We start from the raw sequence: 6000 nt of genomic DNA on the forward strand, positions 1-6000 counted from the left end.
CTCCAGCCATCAGCCGATCATCAAATCTTGCATAGTCTCATGAACAGCACTCTGCAAGTGCCAAGGAGCAGCTGGTCATTGCGTTTTGCAAAGGCCCATTCACGGTGCTCCTCAGCACCAAGCGGTTATAGAGCTGTACAAAATCACCGCTAAGGCACCTCCACAAGGCAGTCAGTCCCACCATTCCGCTGCCCCAGATCAGTCCTAATTCTTTTCTGCTGTTATTGTTGGCCAGTGTGGTTTTCACTCAATTTTAGACACATTGAATTTATTCCGCTCTGGCTTCAATGTGCGACAATAACATGTGACTGAATCTCTGTACCTTCCCCCTAAAATAAACAAACTGTAGATGACTAGTCCAATATGATAATAATCAGTATGGCGTGTGTCTGGGCTTTGAGCATTTGTTTTCCATGTGCATTTCCTTTAAATGTCAAATATCACATTTCTTGTAAAAAAAAGAATGCTATTTCCCAGCCTTGGGATTCCCATGGTATTGTTGCCTAATTCCTCATCCCGGAAGACACAAATAGGTATTGGTTCAGCAAGCAGCTAAGTTGCTTTTAATGCTCAGTGATGGGTCAAGTGTTGGGACTGAGCATTTGGTTGTGTACACATTACTGTTTACTCCAGCTCCAGTGCATTCCCACTGCTGGTGTCTGAGGCCAAGTACACATGCTGTTAGCCACAATCTATATCTACCTTGCAGTTTTCTGAGAAATGTTGAAGTTTGATGTGTTTTCTTTCAAAGCAGCATCCATCCAATTTGAAAATGCAAGCTGTGGTTAAGTTGGGGTGTATACATTTCAGACAGCTGTTGCACATGTGCAGATGACGGCTTCATTGAATAGAAGTTCAGGGTGGCCAGTTCAGGTGTAAAGAAACAAATCATGTGAGAACACGATGCTGGACTAGATGGGCCATTGGCTTGAACCAGAAGGCTCTTCTTATGATGTAATAATAATAATAATAATTTATTATTTATACCCCGCCCATCTGGCTGGGTTTCCCCAGCCACTCTGGGCAGCTTCCAACAAAATATTAAAATACAATAGTCTGCCAAACATCAAAAGCTTCCCTAAACAGATAATGCAATTTATTTGAAACAAGAATTCCACACACTTAGTACTGAAGTCATAATGCTTCCCAAACCAGTGGTGGGAGCACACTCAGGGCTTTTTCGGAGCCAGAACTTGCTGGAACTCAGTTGTGGCTCTCAGGTGGGTGCCATTGCCATTCCAAGAGAACGAGGGAGGTGGTCTGGCACCTCTTTTCCTAGAAAAATAGCCCTGAGCACACTGGATTAGCCAGTATTGGGTTAGATCAAGGGTTGGGAAGCCTTTGGTCCTCCAGATATGTGACTCTCCAACTCCCATGGCCAATGGTCAGGGATGATGGGAGCTGTAGTTTAACAATATCTGGAGTGGCATAGCTTCCCCAACTCTGGACTCAGAGGACCAATATTCTGAGTCAGTACATGGCAGTTCTGCATATTCATTTCATATGGGAGGTCCTGCTCAGGGCTATTCTCTTTGGGAAATGAAGGTGCTTCAGATATCTGCTGCTCCACAACAGCTAAAACAGTTCCAGTCTCAATGACATTACTTCACACTTCAGAATGTTCCTGCTATAGTCGAGGTCAAATGGCTACTTTTTCAAGGGAAGCCTTTAAGAATTAAAAATGGTTCTTCCTTACCCACAGCATATCCATGAGGCTGATGTCTGTTTTCCCTAAAAAAGGGCTTCTGCAAGGGCCAGATCAGAGAGACAGAGACAGAGACAGAGACAGAGACAGAGAAAGAGAGTGTTCTTTGCTTCTCTGCAATATGTATATGGGAACCGATATCTAAATGTACTAACTCCCTTAAGTCATATAATTCATTTATACATGGGCCCTAAGCAGGCCATTTTAAATGGAAAGGGCTGCCTTAATGGTTCGATGCTCTCCATTTCTCGCATGTTTTCGGCATAACTAATTTCTGCTCCAACTCCTGCTTGTCTCCATAGTGAATGCAATCAGAGAGATATTTATCGGTGGGGGGAGAGGCAATGATCCATTACGTAGATTAAGTCCCCACTCCCCATTGACCACTGCCTCTGTGGATCACAGCCAAGGGATAAAGCCGCAGGAATCTCCTATTTGTTTGTTTACCAGAAGCCAGATAAATTGCACACATGCACATACAGCCTCGCTTTATGGGCCAATATCCACACATGTGTGAAACAAAGAGCCATAAATATGTCAGCGGTGTGGGGCTCCCAGCCCCTCTTTTTCACAGAACGTAGTGAACATTTCCCGAAACATGCAGAAGTTTCCCATTCTTCTTCCTTCCTGATTGGTGAAGCAGTGATTGAGTAGCCTTCGTGTCAAAATCCATTACAGTCATTTGCTATGCTGACTGTGTAATTTTGGCACTATCTCCTTATGCTTGTAAGAACATCTTTTTGTAATTTCCGTGCTTTCGGTTGCCTGAAGATTTGGACTGAGTGACATTGGCAGGGTCTTAGTCTTAGACTCTAAGAATTCCCACCTTCCTCCTTTGGCCCTACTACCGACTCCTTGGAAATTGGACCCACGAATCGCACAAAAGAGAAGCAGCAGCTATTCATTCAGCTGACAGTAGAACCAGCTGACAGTCTGCTCCTGTGATCACTGAAATAGTCGTGCATGGGATGGAGTGAAAGAGCTCCTGCCTTGCATAAGGAAACTAATACTTTAAAATACCCAAAAACTAGTATCCAATTCAGCTGATAGCAGCATTGCTGAGTCGGTGCTTCTTCGTCCAGCTCAGTGGACCAGTGCTAAATGTTTTGCAGTAAGAAGCAACATTCTGCACCGCCTCACCTGTTTCCTCAAGAATAAGCTCCTCAGATGCATATTTTCCTCCTATATTTTCATTCCTGAGTACTGGAAGGAAAGTGCTCCGGCGCAACCCTGCTGATGATCGCCAGAGCACTGGACTAGAAGGACCCACACCAGAGCACTGGACCAAAAAACCAGGACAATCTGGGATCCAAACAGAAGCTTATGTGGTCTGGGATGTCCCACTTAAAATGAGACACTTGCGGTGTATGCTGTTGTGCCTAGGGGACTGTGCCTCCTCCATTCACAAGCAAAGTCTCAGCCAATCCATGAGGATCTTACAAAGTGAAAGATCTCCCTCTCCTCCCAGGTGGTTCTGCAGTTTCAGGAGGGTTGGAAGCTTCCTGGTCCCAAGGTGGAGTCACTCAGTCATCCACCTGACTGCCAGGCTCTGTCCCGGCTGAGGTTCTGCACAGGCTTCATTCTCTTGACAGTGATGGGTTGGGTTGAGGTGGACACAAAAGAGAGAAAGTGCTTCTCTCATTCAGCTTCCATACAGGCTTCCTTCTCTTGGTGTTGGCAGTGAGATAACGACACTCGCAGCACCAGGAGAATTCAGACTTCCGGTTTTTGTCCCATTCTCCCTGATGTTTCTTGCCTTCCTCCAGTATACCATGGTGGAGTGGTTAAGTTTAATTCTAGAGAGCCATTGTGGTGCAGTGGTTAAGAGTGGTAGACTCGTAATCTGGTGAACCAAGTTCGCATCTCCGCTCCTCCACATGCAGCTGCTGGGTGACCTTGGGCCAGTTACACTTCTCTGAAGTCTCTCAGCCTCACTCACCTCACAGAGTGTTTGTTGTGGGGGAGGAAGGGAAAGGAGAATGTTAGCCACTTTGAGACTCCTTCAGGTAGTGATAAAGCAGGATATCAAATCCAAACTCTTCTTCTTTCTCTCCCCATAAAAGTCTCTTCTCTAAAATAGCTATGGCCATTTCATGGGAAGTTCTCAGCCCTGCTCACTCTACCCTTGCCGTCTTGAGGTTGCTCAGGCTGCCCCATCGCTGCTTTGTCACATCACCAAAATGCATATGAGCTAACTTCACTTCTAGCTTAACCCTCAGTGGAAAGCCAATTCCTAAAAACATACCTGCATGGAAGATGGGCAAAGACTGGGGCACATAGCACCCCCCTCCACTTGTGGGAAGGGACATAGCTCAGTGAGAGAGCAACTGCCTTTGCATGCAGAAGGTTCCAGGTTCAATCCCCAGCATCTTGAAGTAGGGCAGGGAGAGACCCTGACTGAAATCTGGCTGCCAGTGAGTGGACCCAATTCTGAGCTTGAAGGACCAGTGGTCAGACTCAGACTCAGTATATGTTAGCGTCCTATGTGCTGCCAAGCACAATATCCATGTTACTTATAGACTGCTAAGCACTGGAACAGTACAGTGGTACCTCGGGTTACAGACGCTTCAGGTTACAGATGCTTCAGCTTACAGACTCCGCTAACCCAGAAATAGTACCTCAGTTAAGAACTTTGCTTCAGGATGAGAACAGAAATCGGCGGTGGCAGCGGGAGGCCCCATTAGCTAAAGTGGTACCTCAGGTTAAGAACAGTTTCAGGTTAAGAACGGACCTCCAGAACAAATTAAGTTCTTAACCCGAGGTACCACTGTACTTGAATTATAGGGTGGGAGTGGGAAGAGATATCCCCATTTCTTTGTGGCTTGCTTCATAAGCTCCTGTTTTTAGAAAGCTGCATGACTGGCAAAAAGTGGCAGGGGGCGGCCACAAGGTAAAGCCTCTGGACCCTCTAGTTTTTGTACTAGACTAAAGTAGCAATACTGATGATCTAGCTAAATGAGTCACTTGGTTTTGTCTTGCTGTGCTCTTTTCTTTTCCACAAGACACAGATGTTGCGACTGTGACCTGCAATGGAAAAGCAGCTAAAAATCACTGCCCGCTCCCGCACAAGCTACTTGCCTCCCTTCATGTAAAATAATGGGTCCCCTGGTTTTTTTGTCGCTCCGTGGAAAACAGCTTGGGAGAAGTGATTCACATCAAAAGATGGGGCTGAGGGGAAAGGGTTAAAGGAAACCCTTCACGCCCCACACCAATCTTCCACTGCAGATTGTGGCCTTTGCAAAAAGGGATTTTGTAGGAGATAAAACAAGAAAGAGAAAATATTAGGGTGGTGGTGGAGGAGATTACATGCAACTGAGCATCCTATGTGGTTTGACCCTGGTGTGTCTGGGTTTCTTCAGAGCGAGCTTCATGCAACTGCCTTCCTCCATAAAAGGACTGTTTGGAAAGAGTCCTCTGCTTTTCTTAAAAGCTTTAACCACACTCTGCCACACATGTTCAAGTTCTGAAAAGAGAACACAAACTCCCGATGCTTGGGCAATGGATATATTTCTTCGGCTTTGATCTCTGTGCATCTAAATTTTCTGGAGTTGTTTTCAAAAGCACTTGTCCTTTGTCTCTCCTTACCCATTTGTCAAACATAATTTCAGCTCAAGGCGTGGGCCATGGACAACTAGATTTTGGGGTAATGTTCTCTTTTTTTAAAAAAAAAAAAGTCCTATTCATATTACTTGTTTGTCATGAGTTTGGTAGTGAAACTGTTCTCCATTCTTCCACATATGGGATGTGAAGTAGCCACTCTGAAGTTGGAGACATTCGGTCTACTTCTTTGGACTGTCCTAGACCTCAAAAAAGCACTTCAAAAATGTGTGGTAAATAAGATTCAGACTTCAGAGTGTCTAGTTGCACTGGACAAGACAAGCAGGACTAAAATAGTTCATTATGCAATTTCCATCCTAGATAAATCTGACAGGTGCCTTCTCTTTGCACTTCTAATTGAAAATGCTAATTATTCAATTAGCTTTGTGCATAATTTGTGTTGTGTTTATTTTAGAATGCAACCTCTCAAAATTTACATGTTTTTGAGGTCTAAAATACGGCCCTGGGCACAGCAAATCATATAATGTTTTTAAATTAATTTATCTTAGCATTTTTAAAAAGAAATAACAAAATCTAAACCAACAGCATCAACACCAAACAAACATAAATTGTGACAGAAGGATCAGCCAAGATATTGAAAGCCGCTGTCGTGAAGTGGCCATTTTGTCTGTCCCAGCCTCCATCTCAATGAGGCCCTCAGTGAGACTTCAGTTCTATTTTCTAATAATGCTTTTGTG

This window comes from Podarcis tiliguerta, assembly GCF_965153285.1.
Source record: "Podarcis tiliguerta genome assembly, chromosome: 9".
Classification (NCBI taxonomy): Eukaryota; Metazoa; Chordata; class Lepidosauria; order Squamata; family Lacertidae; genus Podarcis; species Podarcis tiliguerta.